A 25,038-nucleotide genomic window follows, 5' to 3' on the forward strand; every position below is an offset into this window, starting at 1 on the left:
ATTTGGGATTAGGTACTTAAGAGTAAGCCTTTCTCTGGGAGTCTGAATTACAAGATATAAATCATGGGCAGTGGTGGCAACCACGCTTCCCATGACAAAGAATGGAAACATGGAGAAAGCCAAAGAGAGTGAGACAGATGCACAGGAGAGGCATGCCGCTGAGAGCTTGAGAGAGACCTGACTACATTTGATTCCTGGGTTCTCCGTGTACAACCCAGCTGCATTTCTGCCCTGGATCCTTTGGTGTGCCCAAAAGTCTGATAAACTTCCCCTTTCTGCTTAAGCTAATTTGAACTGAGTCACATGCAATCAATAGAGAACTAACATGGTCAAAAAGATACCCTCTCTACAGCTGAAGAACATTATCGAATGACTAGTAATTCAAAAAAAAAAAAGAGGAGAACAGAGCACTCCACGTAGTACCATGGCTACAAACAAACGAACTGACTGACAGAAACCAAGGTTTAAACAGCTATTTGGAAGACTTTCCAGACATTGGTGAAACAGGAAAAAGAAGTTGCAATTTGAAAAGACTATACCCTCTATCTTCCATTTGGGATTTTTTAGTTCTTCTAGTTAAAAAAATCCCATCATTGGGGCTTCCCTGGTGGCGCAGTGGTTGAGAGTCTGCCTGCCAATGCAGGGGACACGGGTTTGAGCCCTGGTCTGGGAAGATCCCACATGCCGCGGAGCAACTAAGCCCGTGAGCCACAACTACTGAGCCTGCGCGTCTGGAGCCTGTGCTCCGCAACAAGAGAGGCCGCCACAGTGAGAGGCCCGCTCACCGCGATGAAGAGTGGCCCCCACTCGCCGCAACTAGAGAAAGCCCGCGCACAGAAACGAAGACCCAACACAGCCAAAAAAAAAAAAATTAATTAATTAATTAAAAATAAAAAAAGAGTCAGATTTATATTAAAAAAAAATCCCATCATCTATATACTTGCTAGTGGGTGTGTAAATTATTATAACCACTTTAGAGATCAATTTGGAAATATCTAGAAAAGTTGAAAGTGCAGATTTCATACAACCCAGCAATTTTACTACTAGGTGGCTACTATGGACTGAAATGTGTCCCCCCAAAATTCATATGTTGAAGCCTTAACCCTCAGCATGACTGTATCTGGAGATAGGGTCTTTAGTAGGCTAGTAAGGTTAAATGAGGTCATAGGGGTGGGGCCCTAAACTGATATGATAAGAAGAGGTAAAGGGAGATCTCCCTCTCTTTCTCCTTTTTTTGCCTTGTGAGGACAAAGCTAGACAGTGACCATCTACAGGTCAGAAGAGAGCTTGTAACAGAATCCAACCACACTGACACCCTGATCTTGAACTTCCAGCCTCTAGAATTGTTGAGAAAATTAATTTCTGTTGTTTAAAAATAAACTTTTCAGTAACAATAGAGCAAAGTAAAATACTAAAACTCAGGCAACTAAGTAGCCATAGTACTCTCAAGTGCCTCACAACGTAGTTCATTATTCAAACTAGTCACTCAAAGTTACTATAATACGATAAAAAGTTCCAAAGCCTGTGCTTACAACTAGATTTTTCCAGGAAAAAAAGGAAAAACTTTAATAACATGATTTTATTCTATGTGGGTGTCTACAATAAAAGTATGATGCTTTAAAGCCAGAATTGAAACTGAAATATATTCCAATATATCCTTTTTTTTTTTTTTCTTTTGGTGCAAAAAACTAAAAGCCATCCAGGAAAGAAGGTTTGTCTAGTTTACCCAGCCATCAGTGGTAAAGAAGGATAAAACCCAGCCCTTCTGAGTCACAGTTCAGTTACAATGCCACAATGCAGCAAAGATTATCATGATTCTGTTCCTGGCTTCTTGTTCAACAAACAAAACAATCCTAAAACTGACCTGATTCTATGTTCTGGGCTGGCATGAACCTGCGTAGAAACAATAGGAGTGGCAGGCACTTTCTTCCTGAAGCAGACGTGGAGAAGTATTATACCTGTGATGAAAGAAGAAAAAAAAGAAAACCCAGTTTATTTTCAGAATGTTTTTTATGAGTTGTTCATTTCCTACTAATTCTCTTTACCTCTTTATTTCTTGCCAATGGCTTCATACTGGAACACATGACAACACTTTATTTAAGACAGATAAAATCTGCTATTCAAACTTCAAAGGAGAATATAGAGTCATTTAAAACTGGTCTCTACAGACCATCTGGTTCAGCTTTTTTATTTTACTGGTGAGGAAGCCGAGACCCGGAAAAGTTATGCAAAGAATCAACGACAACACAGTTATTTAGTGGCAGAGCCAGGTTCAGAACCTAATTCTTTCTGCTTTAGTCCAGTATTCATTTGTACATCATAGATCACAATGTATCTTTTTGGAGAACCAAATATGAGCAAAAAAGAAAAAAAAAATCATGTTATTTCTCTAGGAGTAGTTGAAGATAAATGTGGTATAGAGCTGAATTGATATGTTCTAAGTCAAAATAAAAAACAGTGCTTCCTCACTCAATGGTTATAATCCAACCTCGAGTTATTTAGCATGTCTCATATAGGATATTTAACTGTTTCTTTCATTTACCATTCAATATTCCAAAATGAAAACACCAGCACATGAATGATGAGATATAGGTTCTGGTCTTTCTTAACTCTGCTCTCAACAAGTTCTATGCCCTTAATCAATTACTTCTTCGGTTCCAAAGCTCCTTTATTCAAAAATGAGGAGCTTGGGGACTTCCCCGGTGGCACAGTGGTTAAGAATCCGCCTGCCAATGCAGGGGACATGAGTTCGATCTCTGGTCCAGGAAGATCCCACATGCCATGGAGCAACTAAGCCCGTGTGCCACAACTACTGAGGCTGTGCTCTAGAGCCTGCAAGCCACAACTACTGAGCCCACGTGCTACAGCTACTGAAGTCCACGCACCTAGAGCCCATGCTCCGCGGCAAGAGAAGCCACCGCAATGAGAAGCCCGCGCACTGCAACCAAGAGTAGCCCCCCCTCGCCGCAACTAGAGAAAGCCCACGTGCAACAATGTAGACCCAATGCAGCCAAAAATAAATAAAATAAATTTTTTTTAAAAAATGAGGAGCTTGGATTAATCCCCATGGGCTTTCTAAGTCTAAAAAGTTATGCCTAAGAATAGATTCATCTTTTAACAACATTCTGCTTTTCTGATCAACTATTTGTTTTTGTCATATGTTTGTTAATCTCTGTCATCATATTAGTACAATAGTTCAAACATCAATATTTGTTTTTGTCATATGTTTGTTAATCTGATCAACTGATCAACTATTTGTTTTTGTCATGTTTGTTAATCTCTGTAATCATGTTAGTACAATAGTTCAAACATCAATAATATTGCCCTCAAATATACAGTTAGTTTTCATTCAAAAACCTAGTTTTGCAATAACCTAGTTCTGCTGTCTATCTCACTACTTATGAAAAAGTATTTTAAAAAGTCTACCTCTGGGACTTCCCTGGTGGCTCAGTGGTTAAGAATCTGCCTGCCAATGCAGGGGACACAGGTTCAAGCCCTGGTCCGGGAAGATCCCACATGCCACAGAGCAACTAAGGCTGTGCGCCACAGCTACTGAGCCTGCGCTCTAGAGCCCACAAGCCACAATTACTGAGTCCACGTGCCACAACTACTGAAGTCCGCGCGCCTAGAGCCCGTGCTCCGCAACAAGAGAAGCCACCGCAATGAAAAGCCTGCGCGCTGCAACGAAGAGTAGCCCTCGCTCACCACAACTAGAGAAAACCCATGCACAGCAACGAAGACCAAATGCAGCCAAAAACATAAATAAATAAATTTATTTAAAAAAAAAAACCTACCTCTTAGGTGGTTTCTAAGAAAAATTCTGAATTATTTTCCCAAATCATTCATTCAGTTATTCATCCAAGTTGTTTCTGAGTGGCTTGTCAGATGGCAGACACATGCTTAATGAGATATAAGATTTTAAAACAAGATCCCTCTAGTGAAATTCTGAGTGATGTTAGGGATTCAAGTGGCAGTGAGAGAGTAGGCAGAAGTGATGACATGTCTCCTAAATCATAACATCAGAATATACCTGCACTGTTTTTTTAATATATTAACTACCAACTTACGTAAAACATGTTGGTTGTCACCCAACACAAGAACCTAAATATAAGTTACTGGTAATGTTTTACTGATTTGCTCTTCCCTGTCCTATACCCCACCTCTCTCATCTCTTCAGTCCTCTGTAATTGCTATCCTATGTTTTGTGTTTATCATTCCTCTGATTTTTAGAAAGCATATCACATATGTACATATCCTTCAACAACACTTTCATTTCTTTTCATTCAATATTATGTTTTCAAGATGTATTCATGATACATATGCAACTAAATGTTGCATATAGTTGTAGTTCATTCATTTCAGGGCAGAATAATTCTACATTGTGTAAATAAACCATGACTGAATTATTCATTCTCTTTATGATAGCATCTTATTTTCTCCCCAGGTTTTGTTTCATTTTGCTATTATGAACATTACTGTTATGAAAGTTCTCATACACATCTGTTCCACATGTGCCAAAGTTTCTCTTAAGTATTTGCCTAGGAGTTGAGGAATATATGTGTTTTCAATTTTTTCATGAGGTCGCCAATTTTTCTTTTTCCCAAAGTGTGTTTAGCAATGTATAATCTCATCAGCACCAGGTAGTTCATATTGATGTACATGCTCTCCAACATTTAGTAATGCCAACTTCTTAATTTGGGGGTGTAAAATCATCTAACTGTAGTCTTAATTTGCATTTTTCTGTTGATTAATGATACTGAGCATTTCTTCAGGTTTACTGGCTAACTCATGTTTCCTCTTTCATGAAATGCCTCTTTATTTCTATTCGCCACTTCCTCCTCAGTTTTTTGCCCTTTACTTATTATTTCATAGAAATTATATATGTATTTTGGATGCTGATTATTTGGTTTTATCCATTTTGAATTACCAGGTACAGCCAAGTATTGAGATAAAGAAGCAGAAATAGCAGGAAGCCAGACAGAACTGGAAAGAGCGGGCTAGAATACCAATGCTTTTCTCAACCCATTTTTGTATTTATTACAATCTACAGATGTCTTAAAGTACCAGAAATTTAAAATGGTATATTACTGATCCTGTTTTGTAATCTTTTAATATAAATTTAGCCAAGGGCAAATGCTTTGATATGATTTCAGTGCATTCTAATTACAATATGCAACATAATATAATTTCAGGTATCCATTTGATACAAATCAAAATTTAAATCACATTTTAGACAGAGTTACATTTTGACCCTGACATTTTAAGTGTTTTTATTTCATGCTTTGGTTGCCTCCAATTTAGAATAAGTTAGCTTTATTGTCAAAACGTTGAGTATGAATGTATATGTACATAGGTATAAAAACTGAATTTCAAAACTAAATTATATAAACTAGAAAAACAAAGACCTGTATTCCAGGCTTGGCTAGACAATTAGCTGTACCTCCTTGGCCTAACTATGTCTTTAAGCTGGTTTTCTTATACCTAACATGAAAATTGTGCTGGTAAATTCTAAGGACCTTTGAATCATACTCTTTGAAGATCAATGAGAAAAAAATTTTTTTCCAGATATCCCCAAAAGAGTTTTAGGAATCTCTTCCCAAGTGTTAAGTAAACTGGAGAGAGTAACAAAAAGCTAAATATCTGAAAAACAAAAGTTAACAAGCAGGGCTATAGCCCTCCTATGGCTTCTCAGGACTCTTGGCAGATCACCTGATGAACAGCATCACACAGAAAAAAAAAATCGAAAGCCACATAAAATCTGAAATCACTCTACAATGCTGGCGTTGATTCCTATGTACGCAATCAGAAGAGAACTTCCAGAACCACACTCACCCACTTACCTGAATCTGTACCCTTCTACTGTGCTTAAACTTTCTGAAACCACATCAAAGTCTAACTCTTCCACTTTAATACTAGATGTTATGTCCCTACTATTCAAGGAAATTGTTCTAGTAAGTCCCACTTCTCTTTCCTATGTCATCAATTTCTTAATTCTGTCCTCCCAATAAAGCAGAACCACTGGGGTGGGTGGGTGTGTGTGTATATTTCCAATCATTAGAAAACAAACAACATCAGCAGCAAAGCTTTTGACCCCACCCCTCTAGATTATGGCCAATTTCTTTGATTCCCTCTTCAGCGAAAAGTCAGAAAAGAGTTGTCCTTAACTGTCTTCAAGTATTCTTCAGTTCAAACTGAACATACTCCAATTAGACTTTTGCTCCTGAACACAGCACTGAAACTCCAAAGTCACCAGTTACTTACATATATATTGTAAAATCCAAAAGCCAGTCAGATCTCATCTTTCTTGCCCTATCGGCAGCAATCGGCATGACTCATCAAGCCCTGATAACACTTTCTTTATCTGGCTTCCAGAACAAAGACTCTCCTAGTTTCTCCTGGTTTCATCCTATCTCACTGGCCACTCCTCAGCTTCCTTTGCTTATTTCTCCTTTTCTCCATCATCGCTGAAGTTCAAGTTCCGACTCTTCTTTCTAACCCATCAGCAAATACTACTGGCTCTATATACAAAATATATCCAGAATCTGACCACTTCTCATCATCTACGTAGAAACTGTAGTAGTAACTATCATCTCTCACTAGGATTTTTTCCATAGTTTAGTAACTGGCCTCCCAACTTCTACCCTTGCCCTATTTCAGTCCTTTTTCATCAAAGCAGCCAGAGTGATCCTGATAATCTTACATAAATGATATAATGTAACATTTGTGCCCAAAATCTCCCAATGGCTTCTCATCTCATAAACACCAAAATCTTTAAAATAGCAAAATAGAACCTACATAATTTAGCCCCCATTACCTCTGACCTCATTTCCTACTGACCTCCTTGCTATTCCTTATACAGGCTAGGCATACTCCTGCCTCAGAGCCTTTACACTTACTGTTCTCTCTGCCTCAAAGTTACTCTGAGATGATTATCTCCACCTGCCTCACTCCCTTGCTATCTTCAGATCTTTGCTCAAATGTCTGAGTTAACTCTTTCCTATTTGGTCTATTTTAAACTGTAACTATTCTGCTCCCAGCATCCCTAACACACTTCCCCGATTTATTTCTCTCCAATGTTACTAATATTCATTTATTTCACTTCTATTCCTGTTTGTGTATTTCCTCCCCCCAACACATAAAATCCACAAGGGCAAGAGCTTTGATTTGTTTCGTGCTACATCTTCAATGCTTAGGAAGGGGTCCAGCACATAGTAGGCATTCAATAAACATTTTTTGAATGAAGAAATGAATAGTTACACTCTTAGGGCTAAATATGACAATCTTTCTGAGTTTACAAAAGAAAATAAATAATCAGGAGACAATAGCTAGATTATTGATGTAAAAGAATCATTCTAATATTTCTTCAATAGTTAAGTGATAACAACAATAACTCAAAGACTTCAGTAGATGTTGTAACCAATACTTCCATAAACTTTAAGTAACCACTATAATAAATGGTTCCCCACCCCCCCCCCAACCCCCTGCCAGATTAGGTTTTAGTCTCTGGCTGTCCACAGGGTGACATTTATTTCCCATGTGTTACCATATTCAACAATGGTTAGTTTGCAGAGCCACAACACACATAGGAAAATATTATTAAAATGTTCATTCCAAACTTGTTCCAGATAAAGAACTGAGCTCTTTATAAATAAGGAAAGTCTAAAAATAAAGGACAGATATTTTTAAGTGTTTTAACTATTTTGTTTGGAAATAGTTTCAAACTTACAGAAAAGTTACAAATATAAGAATACAAGAATCACCCTTATACTCAAAGTCACCAATTGTTAACGGTACCTTCTTTATTTTGTCATTTGTGCTCATGAACTTTCTTTCCCTTCACACAGACAGACACACTTGAGCTGTCTTTTTTTTTCCTAAAGCAACTGAGGATGAATTATGTATATCATGGTTCTTTGTGCCTTTGCTTCAATGTGTGTTTCCTTAGAGATATTTTCTTTCATAACCACAGTACAGTTGTTGTCAGTAATTTGAACATTGCTACAATATTTGTATTTAGGATCAGTACTCCAAATTATTTTAATTAATCCAATGATAATCATTTTATAGTAGTATTTTTCCCCCCACCCAGTATAGGATCCAGTCCAGGGTCAGGTATTGCAGTTAATGCAATACCTAGGCTTATCTTTCTTAAGCCTCCCATAATTTGGAACACTTCCACAGCCTTTGTCTTTTATGACATTGTTTTTTGTTTTGTTTTGTTTTAAGAATACAGCCTCCTCCCCTTTTTATTACGTAGAATGTTCCTCGTGTGGGGTTTGTCTATTGTTTCCTCCAGATTCAGGTTATGAGTCTTGGCCAGAACACTACACAGATGACGATATATCCCCTCAGGGCATCATATCTAGATTCACGTGGTACCCATGTTGTTGTTGGATTTCACCAATGCATAATCCCTATTTTAAACCTTGCAAATAATACACAGGCGGTGGGGAGACACTTTAACTCTATGGAAATACCCTGCTCCTCATCAATATTTCCCCCCCTAGATTTTGTTATGATTCTTGCCCTGCCTAATAAGAGCTGCAAAATGATGATTTTCCAACTCTAGAATTCAGAATTCTACTGTAAGCATGAGAGCTCTCTTCTTTATTTGTTCATTTATTTATTAGTTTATTATCATTATGGATAATGGATTTCTATTTTTAATGGTTCATAATTCATTACTATACTTATCTGATGACTAGACCAGTAGGACCTCCAACAGGCTTGTGACATGCTCCCATATTTTTCAAAAACATTTTATTTTCTAGCATTAAAAAAAAGGTACAGATTCACCTGGTATATACCCTTGCAATCAGCCATTCCTCTGAGGAACTCCAGTCCCTTTGTGTTGGGAATACTATTAGAGATCGAGATTGGGAGATTAGGTGTGCCCACTGCTCTTTGCCTTTTTCTTGGACAGAACTACTAGGAAATACATGCATGCATATACACATATGCATATAAATATATATATATATATATATATGTTCATACACACATATACATGTGCACATATACATGCTGGTTTCAAAAATAATAAATTTACACTGATACCTTCAATTCCAATCCATCCCCACAGGATTCATTTTTCCCTTCTCCCAATGTATATTTGTATGTCCCTCCTTCCTCAGGTCCTAGCTTCAACAACCTGAAAACATTTACTCAATCCATAATATACGTAAAAATGACCCAGAGTTGCTTTGTCCATATCACTACAAAAAATAAACTCTAGAGGAAAGAGTTCAGGATTTGTTTGCAATCCCTCTCTCTTACCGCTACCCAGGATGAGGGTAAACAGTCAAATATTATGTTAAAAAATTACTTACAGTCACTCTTTCTTCCCCTTCAATGTAAGTATAGTACTAATTTATAGTACAATCAGGTTCATTTCTTCTGGTGGTTTAGGACTTTCCCCATTCCCATCTTTATTTTCCATATGGAAGATAATATGCTTTGAAAAGTCAAAACTATATAAAAAGGTATATAGCCTTAAGAAGTGCCATTCCCTCCCATAAATTTTTGTTCTCTACTGCCCCTTCTTTTTGTGAAGTTAAGCAGATATGAGTGCGTTTTATCACTCCCCACCCCTGCCATTTTTTCACAAAAGATAGCAAACTAATATGTGTGTTTACACTAACCAGCTCAATCGAGACTGGAGGAAGCTCTTCCCAAAGTAACAATACCTCAATACCAAAACCAGACAGAGACATTACAAGAAAAGAAGACTAGAAATCCAATATCCTTTGTGAACACAGATGCAAAAAATTTTAACAGAATTTTAGCAATATATAAAAGGGATATTACACCATGACCAACTGAAGTTTACCCTGGAAATATAAGGTTGGTTCAACATTCAAAATTTAATCAATATAATTCACCATATCAACAGAGTAAAGAAAAACCATATGATGATTCCAATAGATGCAAAAATAGCATTGGACAAAATTCAACATTCATTCATGATTTTAAAAACTCTTAGTAAACAAGGAATACAATGGAACTTAAGCTGAACAATGGCATCTTTAAAACAAATACAGGGACTTCCCTGGTGGCGTAGTGGTTAAGAATCTGCCTGCCAATACAGGGGACACAGGTTCGAGCCCTGGTCCGGGTAGATCCCACATGCCACAGAGCAACTAAGCCCGTGCGACACAACTACTGAGCCTGCACTCTAGGGCCTGCATGTTGCAACTACTAAGCCCGCGCGCTCCAACTACTGAAGCCCATGCACCTAAAGCCTGTGCTCCGCAACAAGAGAAGCCACTGAAATAAGGAGCCCATGCACCGCAACAAAGAGTAGCTCCAGCTCGCCACAACTAGAGAAAGCCACGTGCAGCAAAGACCCAACACAGCCAAAACTAAAAATAAATAAATAAATAAATAAAACAAATACAGCTGACATCATACATAATGGTGAAAGGCTGAATGTTTTCTGTCTTTAACATTATACTGGAAGTACTAGCCAGGGCTATATGGTATGAAAAAGAAATAAAAGGCATACACTACTATGGAAGAAATAAGACTCGTTATTCCAGGCAACATGACTGTCTATATAGACAGAAAATCCCAAAGAATCTACAAAAAACAAAAACAACAACAAAAAGCCTACTAGATATGATAAGGGAATTTAACAAGGTTGTAGTATACAAAGTCCAATATATAAAGATCAATCATGTTTCCACATATCAACAAAGAAACACTTGGAAATTACATATTTATATTGCGTTGGCCAAAAAGTTTGCTTGGGTTTCTCCGTTAAGATGTTATGGAAGAACCCGAATGAACTTTTTGGCCAACCCACTATATTGCCATTTATCATACCACCACCAAACCATGAAATTCTTAAGGATAAATCTAACAAACTATATGCAAGATCTGTATTTTGAAAACCATAAAACACTGATGAGATAAATCAAAGATGATGTGAGTAAATGAAGAGATATACCATGTTGATGGACTGGGAGACTCAACATAGTTAAATTATCACTCCTCCCCAAAATTTATCTACAGATTCAATGCAACCCCAATCAAAACTCAGGCAGATTTTTTTTTTTTTTGGAAACCATCAGAATGATTCTAAAATTTACATAGAAAAGCCAGGAAACTAGAATAGCCAAAACAATTTCAAAACAAAACAAAATTGGAGTACTCGTATTACATGATACCAAGATTATTATAAAGCCACAGTAAATCAATGTAAAAGAAAGATTTCAGAAACAGACGTAGACATACATGGTCAACTGATTTCTGACAAAGATGTCAAGCAACTGAATGGAGAACAGAAAAGCTTTTCACCAAATAGTCCTAGAACAAACAATTGGACATCCACGTACAAAAATCCAAAACAAAACAAAAAAATCTCAATCAACCCATACATCACATTACATACAACCTTTAACTCAAAATGGATCATAGACCTAAATGTAAAACCTTAAACTTATCAAACTTCTATAATAAAATGGTGCTAAATCAGTGACTTTGGGTTAGGCAAAAAGTTCTATGGGATATAAAGCACAAACCGTAAAAGAAAAAACTGAGAAACTGGATTTCATCATAATTAACTTTTGCTCTTCAAAAGACACTGTTTTAAAAACGAAGCCACTATTTTAAAAATGGGAGAACGTATCTGTAAAACAAATACCAGCTAAAAGACCGGTATTTCCAAAATATATAAAGAACTCTTAAAACTCAATAATAATAAAATAAGCAGCCTAATTTTATTTATTCATTTATTTATTTTTTGTCCGCATCTTGTGGCTTGTGGGATCTTAGTTCCCCAACCATGGATTGAACCCGCACCCTTGGCAGTGAAAGTGTAGAGTCCTAACCACTGGACCACCAGGGAATTCCCAAGCAGCCTAATTTTCAAAAGAGCAAAAGATGTCAATACTTCTAAAATAAACCAGATGTAGATGGTAAACAAGCAGATAAAAGGATGTAAATATCATTACTTACTCATGAAAAGCAAATTAAAACCATTTTTAATAATGCTGCTATGAAAACCAGCTTTTTTGCAGACATATGCTTTCATTTCTCTTGGATATATACCTAGGAATGGAATTTACAGCTCATAAGGAATAAGTTTAACTGTGTAAGAAACTAACCAACTATTTGCTAAAGTAGCTATACCCTTTTACCAGCAATGTATGAGAGGAAACTTCTAGTTGCTCCACATCCTCATCAATCTTAACATTGTGAGACTTGATTCTTAGCCATGCTAGTGGGTGTATAGTAGTATCTCCATGTTGTTTTTTTTTTAATATATCTTAATTGGAGTATAATTGCTTCACAATACTGTGTTAGTTTCTATTGTACAACAAACTGAATCAGCCCTATGCTTACATATATCCCCATATGCCCTCCCTCTTGAGCCTCCCTCCTACCCTCCCAATCCCACAACTCTAGGTTGTAGCAAAGCACTGAGCTGATCTCCCTGTGCTATATTGCTGATTCCCACTAGCTAGCTATTTTACATTTGGTAGTGTATGTATGTCGATGTTACTCTCACTTCACCCCAGCTTTGCCCTCCCCCCATAACGTCCTCAAGTCCATTCTCTACGTCTATGTCTTATTCCTGCCCTGCCGCTAGGTTCATCAGTACCATTTTTTTTTGAGATTCCATATATATGTGTTAGCATACAGTTATTTGCTTTTCTCTTTATAACTTACTTCACTCTGTATGACAGTCTCTACATCCATACACCTCACTACAAATAACTCAATTTTGTTTCCTTTTATGGCGAGTAATATTCCATTGTGTATATGTGCCACATCTTCTTTATCCATTCATCTGTCGATGGACATTTAGGTTGCTTCCATGTCCCAGCTATTGTAAATAGTGCTGCAATGAACATTGTGGTACATGTCTCTCTTTGAATTATGGTTTTCTCAGGGTATATGCCAAGTAGTGGGATTGCTGGGTCATATGGTAGTTCTACTTTTAGTTTTTTTAAGGAACCTCCATACTGTTCTCCATAGTGGTTGCATCAATGTACATTCCCACCAACAGTGCAGGAGGATTCCTTTTTCACCACACCCTTTCCAGCATTTATTGTTTCTAGATTTTTTGATAATGGCCATTCTGACCGGTGTGATATGATACCTCATTGTAGTTTTGATTTGCATTTCTCTAATAATTAGTGATGTTGAGCAGCTTTTCATGTGCCATTTGGCCATCTGTATGTCTTCTTTGGTGAAATGTCTACTTAGGTCTTCTACCCATTTTTTGATTGGGTTGTTTGTTTTTTTGATATTGAGCTCCATGAGCTGTTTATATATTTTGGACATTAATCCTTTGTCCACTGTTTCATTTACAAATATTTTCTCCCATTGTGAGGGCTGTCTTTTCATCTTGCTTATGGTTTCCTGTGCTGTGCAAAAGCTTTTACGTTTAATTAGGTCCCATTTGTTTATTTTTGTTTTTATTTTCATTACTCTAGGAGGTAGGTCAAAAAAGATCTTGCTGTGGTTTATGTCAAAGAGTGTTTTCCCTATGTTTTCCTCTAAGAGTTTTATACTGTATGGTCTTACATTTAGGTCTTTAATCCATTTTGAGTTTATTTTTGTGTATGGTGTTAGGGAGTGTTGTAGTTTCATTCTTTTACATGTAGCTGTCCAGTTTTCCCAGCACCACTTATTGAAGAGGCTGTCTTTTCTCCACTGTATGTTCTTGCCTCCTTTGTCGTAAATTAGGTGACTATATGTGTGTCAGTTATCTCTGGGCTTTCTATCCTGTACCATTGATCTATAATTCTGTTTTTTGTGCCAGTATCATACTGTCGTGATTACTGTAGCTTTGTAGTATAGTTTGAAGTCGGGAAGCCTGATTCCTCCAGCTCCGTTTTTCTTTCTCAAGATTGCTTTGGCTATTCTGGGTCTTTTGTGTTTCCATATGAACTGTAAATTTTTTGTTCTAATTCTGTGAAGAATGCCATTACTAGGTTGATAGGGATTGCACTGAATCTGTAGATTGCTTTGGGTAGTATAGTCATTTTCACAATACTGATTCTTCCAATCCAAGAACATGGTATATTTCTCCATCTGTTTATTTCATCTTTGATTCCTTTCATCAGTGTTTTATAGTTTTCTGAGTACAAGTCTTTTGCCTCCTTAGGCAGGTTTATTCTTAGGTATTGTATTCTTTTTGTTGCGATGGTAAATGGGATTGTTTCCTTAGTTTCTCTTTCCGATTTTTCATTGTTAGTGTATAGGAATGCCAGAGATTTCTGTACATTAATTTTGTACCCTGCAACCCTACCAAATTCGCTGATTAGTTCTAGTACTTTTCTGGTGGCATCCTTAGGATTTTCTATCTTCTTTTCCAATTTTTATTCCTTTTATTTCTTTTTTTTTCTCTGATTGCCATGGCTAGGTCTTCCAAAACTATGCTGAATAAGAGTGGCAAGAAAGGACATTCCTGTCTTGTTCCTGATCTTAGCAGAAATGCTTTCAGTTTTTCACCACTGAGTATGATGTTTGCTGTGTGTTTGTCATATATGGCCTTTATTATGTCGAGGTAGGTTCCCTCTATGTCCATTTTCTGGAGAGTTTTTATCATAAATGGGTGTTGAATTTTGTCAAAAGCTTTTTCTGCATCTATTGAGATGATCATATAGTTTTTATTCCTTAATTTGTTAATACGGTGTATCACATTGATTGATTTGCATATATTGAAGAATCCTTGCAACCCTGGAATAAATCCCACTTGATCATGATGTATGATCCTTTTAATATGTTGTTGGATTCTGTTTGCTAGTATTTTGTTCAGGATTTTTGCATCTATGTTCATCAGTAATGCTGGTCTATAATTTTCTTTTTTTGTGATATCTTTTACTGGTTTTGATATCAGGGTGATGGTGGCTTTGAGGATGAATTTGGGAGTGTTCCACCCTCTGTAATTTTTTGGAAGAGTTTGAGAAGGATGGGTGTTAGCTCTTCTCTAGATGTTTGATAGAATTCACCTGTGAAGCCATCTGGTCCTGGACTTTTGTTTGCTGGAGCATTTTTATTTACAGTTTCAATTTCATTACTTGTGATAGGTCTGTTTATATTTTCTAATTATTCCTGGTTCAGTCTTGGAAAATTATACCTTTCCAAGAATTTGCCCATTTCTTCGTGGTTGTCCGTTTTATTGGCATATAGTTGTTTGTAGTAGTCTCTTATAATCCTTTGTATTTCTGCAGTGTCAGTTGTGATTTCTCCTTTTTCATTTCTAATTTTATTGATTTGCATCCTCTCCCTTTTTTTCTTGATGAGGCTGGCTAAGGGTTTACCAATTTTGTTTATCTTCACAAAGAACCAGCTTTTAGTTTTATCGATCTTTGCTACTGTTTTCTTTGTTTGTATTTCATTTATTTCTGTTCTGATCTTTATGATTTCCTTCCTTCTACTCACTTTGGGTTTTCTTTATTCTTCTTTCTCTAGTTGCTTTAGGTGTAGGGTTAGATTATTTATTTGAGATTTTTCTTGTTTCTTGAGGTGAGACTGAATTGCTATAAACTTCCCTCTTAGAACTGCTTTTGCTTCATCCCATAGGTTTTGGGTCCTCGTGTTTTCGTTGTCATTTGTTTCTATGTATTTTTAAATTTCTTCTTTGATTTCTTTAGTGATTTCTTGGTTATTTAGTAGTGCACTGATTAGCCTCCATGTATTTGTGTTTTTTACAGTTTTTTTCCTGATATTAACTTCCGATCTCATAGCGTTGTGGTCAGAAAAGATGCTTAATATGATTTCAATTTTCTCAAATTTTCCGAGGCTTGATTTGTGACCCAAGATGTGATCTATCCTGGAGAATGTTCCATGTGCACTTGAGAAGAAAGTGTATTCTGCCACTTTCGGGTGGAATGTTCTATAAGTATCCATTAAATCTATCTGATCTATCGTATCATTTAAGGCTTGTGTTTCCTTATTTATTTTCTGTTTGGATGATCTGTCCATTGGTGTAAGTGGAGTGTTAAAGTCCCCTACTATTACTGCGTCACTGTTGATTTCTCCTTTCATGACTGTTAGCATCTGCCTTATTTATTGAGATGCTCCTATGTTGGGTGCATAAACATTTATAATTGTTATATCTTCTTCTTGGATTGATCCTTTGATCATTATGTAGTGTCCTTCCTTATCTCTTGTAACAGTCTTTATTTTAAAGTCTATTCTATCTGATAAGAGTATAGCTACTCCAGCTTTCTTTTGATTCCCATTTGCATGGAATATCTTTTTCCATCCCCTCACTTTCAGTCTGTATGTGTCCCTAGGTCTGAAGTGGGTCTCTTGTAGACAGCATAAATATGGGTCTTGTTTTTGTATCCATTCAGCCAGTCTGTGTCTTTTGGTTGGAGCATTTAATCCATTTACATTTAAGGTAATTATTGATATGCATGTTCCTATGACCATTTTCTTAATTGTTTTGGGTTTGTTTTTGTGGGTCTTTTTCTTCTCTTGTGTTTCCCACCCAGAGAAGTTTCTTTAGCATTTGTTGTAAAGCTGGTTTGGTGGTGCTGAATTCTCTTAGCTTTTGCTTGTCTGAAAAGCTCTTGATTTCTCCATCAAATCTGAATGAGATCCTTGCTGGGTAGAGTAATCTTGGTTGTAGGTTTTTCTCTTTCATCACTTTAATTATATCCTGCCACTCCCTTCTGGCCTGCAGAGTTTCTGCTGAAAAATCAGCTGATAACCTTATGGGAATTCCTTTGTATGTTATTTGTTGTTTTTCGCTTGCTGATTTTAGTATTTTTTCTTTGAATTTAATTTTTGTTAGTTTGATTAATATGTGTCTTGGTGTGTTTCTCCTAGGGTTTATCCTGTATGGGACTCTCTGTGCTTCCTGGACTTGGGTGACTACTTCCTTTCCCATGTTAGGGAAGTTTTCCATTTCCTTGATGATTAGTGATGTTGAGCATCCTTCTATGTAGTTATATCTTTCTATGTGGTATGTATTGGCCATTCATATACCTACGGTGAAATGTCTGTTGAAATCCTTGGCCCATTTTTTGACAGGGTTCTTTGTCTTATTATTAGATTATGAGAGTTCTTAAGATATTCTGGTTCAAATGCTTTGTTGGATATATGTTTCGCAAATATTTTTCCCAGTCTTTGGCTAGCCTTTTCATTTTTTTAATGGTACAGAATGTTCACTTAGAGAAAATTCATTGAGCTGTACACCTACAATTTCTTCACTTTTATTTATGTATATACTTCAAGGAATAGGTTTATTTAAAAAGAGAAAGAGGGAGCTAGATAATGGATGGTTCTTTGAAAGGTGACAAAGTCATCATCAACCAGTAGTCTGAAGACAATGCAAAATGGTCTGCAAATACTAAAAACTAGAAAATATATCCATATAATTTAAGAGCCCTTCATAGCATCCAGGTCCTATCAGATGCCCAGGCATGAAAACTAAAATTAGCAAAGGAAAATACTGTGTTGAGGGCCTCTCTTCTGCAATTCCTTATTGCAATTCGACCTCTGAATTCTAGACATTTCAGATTAGGATATATTATACCTTTTGTCAATTACAGTTTTAAGTGGAAACTTTATGTTGATGAGAAAAGCAAAGAGATTCAACTTTAGTGTAATTACATAAAAAACTAATTAATGCAGTGACTTTCAATAAACATCTGATTGTCAAACACATATGCTAAAAAAATTTTAAACATTACATACACTTAAAATAGATAAGCAACAAAGATTTACTGTATAGCCCAAGGAACTATATTCAATATCTTATAATAACCTATAATGGAAAATAACCTGAAATATCTATACACACACACACACACACAGGTGAATCACTTTGCTGTACACTTGAAACTAACACAATATTGTAAATCAACTATACTTCAATTTAAACAAAAATTACATACGCTTTTGTTGGCAGCACAGATAGCTTTATATGTAAGTACTATTTATTAGTCCTTAATCATCCCAAAATTATCTCTCCTAACATTATAAGAAACAAAGATTATATGTTGGCATTTTTTGTATTAATAAAAATACATGCTTAGTAGAATATAAAATGTCAAGTAGAACACATCTTTTGAAGCAAAACAATAAAACTGCTCTCCACCACAACACCAACTCTTCTTTTTCCCTAACCCATGCCCCAAAGATAGTCTTTAACAGTCTGGTATGCACTTTAGACATTTTTTCTGCTCAAATGAGTATATATAGGTACACACACGTACACACACACGCCATCACAAATACAGGATATATGACATTTTAAAATTCTATTAACCAAAAATTTTTAAAGTTTTTAAATGAGGCTTTTATGATTGAGGAACTGTAAAACATGAAATCAAAAGGGGAAAAGATTTGAGTCAAGTAAGACAAAACTAGGTTAAAATTTAACACAGCCATTGGATGTGACTTGAAATCTTGCTTAAGTTTTGAGAACTTACAGAATATATTATTATTTCTGTTGTAGACACTTCTTAGAGTAGCTGGAGTGCCTACAGTCCCTTCCCTTTTCTGTGCCATGATCAATGGCCTTGAAGAAAAAGATCAGAGAAAAAACTAATAGGGAGATTTAGGGAATGGCTATTTGAATGAATCTCTCACAACAGGACCGCAATTTAAAAAAATTCCTCACCAGAACCCTGCCGTTGCCAATCAATGCAAACAAATCAAAATATAAAGCCTCTTAATAATCGGGTGGACAAGATGACCCTCATCATAGATCAAGTCACACTCCCTCTCTAGCCAGCCTAGTCCTTGCTCAGTGGTTTCATGAAAATAACCACAAGCAGCTGGCAGGAGAAGCAGTTATGCAAGGGATCAATTACATTGACTCACTAAGACTGACCTCACTGCCTCTACTATTGAGAAGCCAATTGCCTGAGTCCCCCGCAGGCACTACCTCTTAGCAGGCATCAAGCCCCTTGGATTACAGAAATGGTGATGGCCGATCCTTGCTGTAAGAGTCATCAATTCGGAATTTGCCTCTGCCAGCACCACTATGCAGAATTAACTGAATGCTTCCTATAAATCACATGGCCCCTGATCCAGGAATTCACTTCAAATGGCAATGGGTAGATGCACATGGCCTGATTAATCTTATCAAATAGACTCTTATTCATACACAGCTGTCCCCACAGTAGGAAGCAATGATTACAGAAGCTTGATGTAAGAGTTATTGCCAGAGCTAAAAACTTCTGAATTTGGGGTGCTGTCCTGCAGGATACAAAATGGGCTCTGAACCATCTACCAAAATATGCTGTCTCCCATCTCCAGAATATATTGGATGTGGGAACCAAACAGTAATAGTGGAGTGGTGTCTTTTCTGCTCTCAAAGTTTTGTTTTTTATCTTATGAACTCTGGAATCTGCTGACCTAGAAGTTTTAGTACAAAAAAAAAAACAAAAAATACTTCTACCAGGAGACAAAATAACCGTTTTACTCCACTGAAATCTGAGCTTATCATGTTCAGTTTGATTTCTTCATGACAGTAGAAAAACAAGCAAAAATGAAGGCTACAGGATGGGTTAAGAATGACTGTCCATGACTATCAAGGGGGAGAGAGGTTGCTACTCTACCCTTGGGGGCTAGGAAGACCATGAGAAGAACTCAGGGGAATCCACTGGATTAAGTTCTGGTAGTACTATGTAGTGTTAAGGTTAGTGGAAGCCTATCACAATACCATACAGCGAGAGCTACAAGGAGCTCAGACGCTTTCCAGAATGAAGGACTGGGGCTTCCCTGGTGGCGCAGTGGTTGAGAATCTGCTTGCCAATGCAGGGGACACGGGTTCGAGCCCTGGTCTGGGAAGATCCCTCGTGCCGCGGAGCGGCTGGGCCCGTGAGCCACAATTGCTGAGCCTGCGCGTCTGGAGCCTGTGCTCCGCAACAGGAGAGGCCGCGATGGTGAAAGGCCCGCGCGCCACAGTGAAGAGTGGCCCCCGCTTGCCGCAACTAGAGAAAGCCCTCGCACAGAAACGAAGACCCAACACAGCCATAAATAATAAAATAAATAAAAATTAAAAAAAAAAAAAGAATGAAGGACTGGGTCAGGCTGTGAGGAAAAGAACCCTGATAAGCCGAGATGCTAGCAGAAGGTATGAAATCTGAAGCGAAACAGGTCAGGGTGTGTGCACTGATACAATATTAAGGCTTGTAGCCACCATTAATTTCCTTACTAGTCACTGGTAGTTGGTAAGTACCCCCATCTTTCCCTTTAAATACATTTTCTATTTCCTTTCTCCCAATCATGAAGATGGCAAGTTAACAGGATTTAAATTTAAGTTGTAAAATATCAAGATAGAATCACAGTGGAACCAGGGGCAGCATGATATCACCCCGAATCAGTAGCCCTCTGCCTCTGAATGTGGCACTTCAGCTTGCATTTAGATTTTCTCCCACTAGAAAAGTTGCCTCCATGGATGGGATATAGCAGGGTTATCTCGACATTTATACAAGTGGGGAGGGAAGTGAGGGGAAAGAAGAGAAGGGAAGGAAAAGGGGTAGTTAAACCACTAATGAGTGAGATCTTCTAGACACCCCCGAGGAGGGCTGCCCGGCTTTCCATTTCTCTTTCTATGGGGATGGTCCCCACCACACAAGGGCAGACTCCTGGGGTTATGACTGTACATCATAACCGTGGGTCCTCTGGCTCTAGGAGACAGATCCCTGAGCTGAAAAGGGCTAATCTAATCATTTCTTGTTGGAATATAAAAATTGAAAAGGCAAGGCAGAGAATAAATCTTTACAGTGAAGTCACATTAATGGCAGGGGTCTGGAAAGAAGGTATAAAAACTCCTGCTGATGAGCTCCCAAGAGCTGCTCTGGTTTCTTCTGTTCAAGCCCCACTCATTCCATTCATCAATTTCCAGTATGGGTTCCAAAAATGCCTTTTGGTCCCCCTTAAGCTGGTGAGTATCAGCTGACTGAAACCCCAAAATGCTACTGACTTCTTCTAGGAAGTAAAAAGGTATGGAAGGTTCTCATTTTAACGTCAAATTATCACAATCGTACATTTTCCTTGCTTCCTCTTAGCCCGCTCAAAAACTAAACTAACATAGTGTACTTTTGCCTTCAGAATTGTGACATTAGAACTCTCATGCCTAACGTGCTTTCTCATATCCTCCTATTTTGCAAGAAAGCACATTTACCCCAAAGCTTCAGTCTGTTCATTTTAGCACCAGTTCCGTGTTAAGACATTACTCTGAAATGTCAGCAGTTCTCTGCATCTCGTGATCCCATACTAGTGCCAACAAAGCAAAGTGAATGATTACTGATTAACAATGGAAATGAATTCTGTCCTTAAAAGACAATAGTATATAAAAAAAATTTTCAAGCCTAGTCTCTTTGTGCTCTCCACGTGCCTTGCTTCTCCGGTCACTTATATCCTAGATATAGACTTCTGACAAGGGATGCTTAAGCAGTTTCAGCCCTAATCTTCAATTCTGGATCAAGTCACTATTAACATTAATTCACCCAGCCTTACATCCCAGATTAGATTACTAGGGATCCTAACTTGTTCTGATACTCACTGTGTTCTACTCTTACCCTCTCTGCTGTTCTAGCCCTGTTTATACCTCAGTTATTGTAACTAGGCTTCTGTTCTAACACTTCTGGAGATTCCTAGTCTGGTCCCTGCCTGGTGTCTTCCTAGTACTGGGATGCCTACTTTCGATTACCAGTCCCAATCCCAAGGACTGGTATCAGGCCATTATCTGGAGTCCAGTACCCAGACAGAATTCTCTGGCAGCCAATCACATAAATATATGTATAAATTTATGAACTCACTCATTAATTTCTCTCTCTCTTTCTCTCAATTCTATGTGCTTCTTCACCTTGAATTCCCATTAGCAATAGATTGTGCAGATTGTTCTCTGCCTGTTCTATCCCTGACATGGGCTACCAAAGAGAACTTTTTCTCAAACGCCTGTAGTTTAGCTGAGATTGGCTCTAACATGCAGCAGTCTTTCAAATGTGGACTCATTCTAGTCTGTCCTGTATAACAGTAAGCTCAGCCCTACTCTAAAACTTGGCCATGCTCTGTCATATCACAAATACAACAAAACTCTATCAAATCTTGAGATATGGTAAAAGTATACAAACTTAACATAATTTAGAAACAAAACAAATAAATGAGAAAATTTTTCTAAATGGTATGAATTGGAAACTTTGTAATACAGTGATATCAAAATAACATCATATGAATCCTGGACATTTACATGCCAAAATTTTTTTTTTAAATCATCAGATTATAATTTCTAAAACTAGAGAAAAAAAACAATTACATTTTGTAACTATATTCTATTATAGCATACAGAAATGACCATTTCATTCCCAAGAGTTCAAGCAGAAATTTCTTGACACAAAACAAATAAGGTACATCAAAGCAATAAAGTATATACATCTAATCATATAAATTCGTATCTCTTTTGAGCAATACTAAATTCTTCTTTATGAAACATGATTAAATTTCTAATTCCATCTATTGCCAAAAAATGGGATTCCCATCATTTTCTCCAAAGTCTAGCTTTGTTATTAATAGTATATCCTCATTAAAGATGTTTCCCCTACTGGCTTTCTCTACCTTGATTCCTAACTAAAGATCAAGTTACAAATGGGATCATCATGGACCTAACAAATAACTGCAAAATAGCCCAAGATTCAAGGAAAAAGGTGTGTGTATTTACCTCAGGCCCCTTACAAGGCAAGAGGGCTGCAGTAAGAACAAGTACAATGGATAATAAGGAACTCCAAATACTGTGGCTAGAAAGGAAAGCCAATAAAACCTCAAAGCAGATGTCGTTACCACATTATTTAATAATTATCTGTTCATAAACTAAACTAGTTTACTAGCTCTTTGAATGGAGAAATAGTATCTTATCATCCTACTATTTTCAGAACCCAAAGTAGACAGTTAATATTCTCTTGTTGAATGAAAAAAATCAAACAAAAAAAAAAAATCAAGGATTCAGATGGCTAGTAAAACAGTGTCAAATGTACTCATCTTACAGTGTAATAAAGCCACTGTGGAATGACAACTGCCAGGCAGGACCTTACTCGAAGAAAACCAAGTATAATATGAGTCTTAAGTCCCATTTCCCCCAAAACACTCCCTACTAGTCGATAAACACAAGACAAAATGCAGCTCACATGATGGATTAATTTCATTTGCTTTTAACTTTTCACCAGGTAATTATTTCCCTCTATTCTAACTTAATATTACTATAACATTTTCCTCAAACACTATGTTTAATATTTATCTTTTAAAAATTCACCTTACTACTTGTTTACATTGGTAGGACTTCTCTATTTCAGTCATCTGGCCAATTTATCTTCTAAATTGCTGTTCATAGACATTTTCTAGTGATTTGAAGTCCCAAGAGGAAAATAATAACGAAATTTAGTTTTAACTGTAACTCCAATAAGCTATAGCATTCTTTACTAGTCACTCTGCCATCTTTAAACTTTTTTTTAAATAAAAACAGGACTTTCTTATTGATCTCTTAATGATAATAGATGACAAAATGCAAAAGTCTTAACTCAAAACCTGTGCATAGTACTTACCTCTGCTACTTAGAAAAATGAGATAAAAAATTTTTTAATACAAATCAGTGTCACCACTATGTTAATCATGTAAGAGCATTTCTAAACTTTAACAAAACACAAGAAAGCACACCCAGGTGTGATTACTATCTATAATGTATGCTTGCTTAATGTTAAATAACACGACCAAAGTAACAATTAGGTCCTGGAATGCAACCAGTCTTCTTCCATTAAAATAGCACTCGCTGAGCAGAACTTCACTGGACTGGAATGATGCTTTGTTGGATGACATTAGGATATGCAAAGCAACTATTAAATTCTGCACTAAAGTGGGTGTCAACAAGCAGAGTAGCAAGAAGAAAGGCTAGAATATGGGGACCTTTTAAAGATCTCTTAATGCTGGCAAACAACAGTCAAAAAATGGCTCATTTCTGATGAATGCATTAGGCTGAGAAAAATCAGAGTTCATGAAAACCCATAAAGAGAAAAAAGAATAAGCTTTCTAAGAAAGACACAATACCCCTAGCTATGAATAGAGATCACTAGTATTATCATCTCAGAAAGGCTATTCAGCACATTTTCCCCCTGCCCTCTCCGAACTACACAAGTGCATGTTGGTGCTACAGTGGTCTTAATGCCTTTTCAGCAGCTGCCATGTCGTGTCAGGATTCCCCATACCCTCCTTAAGGTATAAACACCTATGCCAACGCATGTGGTGGTTATGTAACCTAACTCAAGCTGGGAATCACTGAACTTATTTACTCTGGTGACTCAGATTTAAATCTAGGTCTCTGTGGAAGAGGAGGCAGAGAACACAAATGCATGTTATGACACCATTTTTCATTAATATTTATTGTATAACTGAAGCAAACTCAACATTTTCTGCTCTTTTATAAGTTTGACGAAGAAACGAGCTTTCGGAAATGCTCCAGGTTTGACTAGATACAGGTCAGCATCTGCTAGACTGAATGACCCTGGGCAGAACAAGTCCCTTTTACAGGGAACTCTTTATTTTCTCTCTCTCTCCTTGTTCCCCCCCATGGTGTTTCCACTCACCCACAGTCCTTTCCCTTCCTTCTCCAGCCTTTGCTTTAAGCCCGCCACCAATAGCTACCTCTTAGCAATTTTGAAGTTCACAATGTCAAGATAATTTTTTCAATCCTACTTCACTCCGAGATAATAAAAATACTTTAAACACTGGTCAGACTTCAGAAATAATAAAACAGCAACAAATCAGTTTTCATCTTGACCAAAGAGGTAACTCATCTAATTTATTTCTGGACTTAGCAAATGAAATGATATACATAAAGCACGTCTGTCATCAGTCCAACAGATCAAGTTATCTTTAAAAAGAATACATGCTAGGGAAGTCATATTTAGTACAATTTTCATGGTGACCTAGTTGTAAAATGCTTCAGGAGCAAAACTAAGGTTTTCATGTTAAAAATATGTTTTCTTCTAAATGTTTTACTTTATCCGTATTCCTTTTCCTCATTACTTAAATAATAAATTCAGACTAATTTTTTCCCAAGAGACCTCATCT

General features: G+C 37.0%; 1 protein-coding gene across 3 annotated transcripts in view; it reads right to left on the reverse strand.

The window, feature by feature from the left end:
• Positions 1-25,038, reverse strand: part of WDFY3 (WD repeat and FYVE domain containing 3) — a 270,532-nt gene that overhangs the window by 236,239 nt on the left and 9,255 nt on the right. For 2 of the 3 annotated variants that reach the window (XM_082463207.1, XM_082463215.1), the window contains exon 2: positions 1,865-1,958. The gene's annotated coding sequence lies outside the window, so the exon portion shown is untranslated. Of the gene's footprint in view, positions 1-1,864; positions 1,960-25,038 lie in introns of those variants that run through there. The other variant, XM_082463213.1, reaches the window with a different exon arrangement.

This window comes from Balaenoptera physalus, assembly GCF_965194825.1.
Source record: "Balaenoptera physalus genome assembly, chromosome: 5".
Lineage (NCBI taxonomy): Eukaryota > Metazoa > Chordata > Mammalia > Artiodactyla > Balaenopteridae > Balaenoptera > Balaenoptera physalus.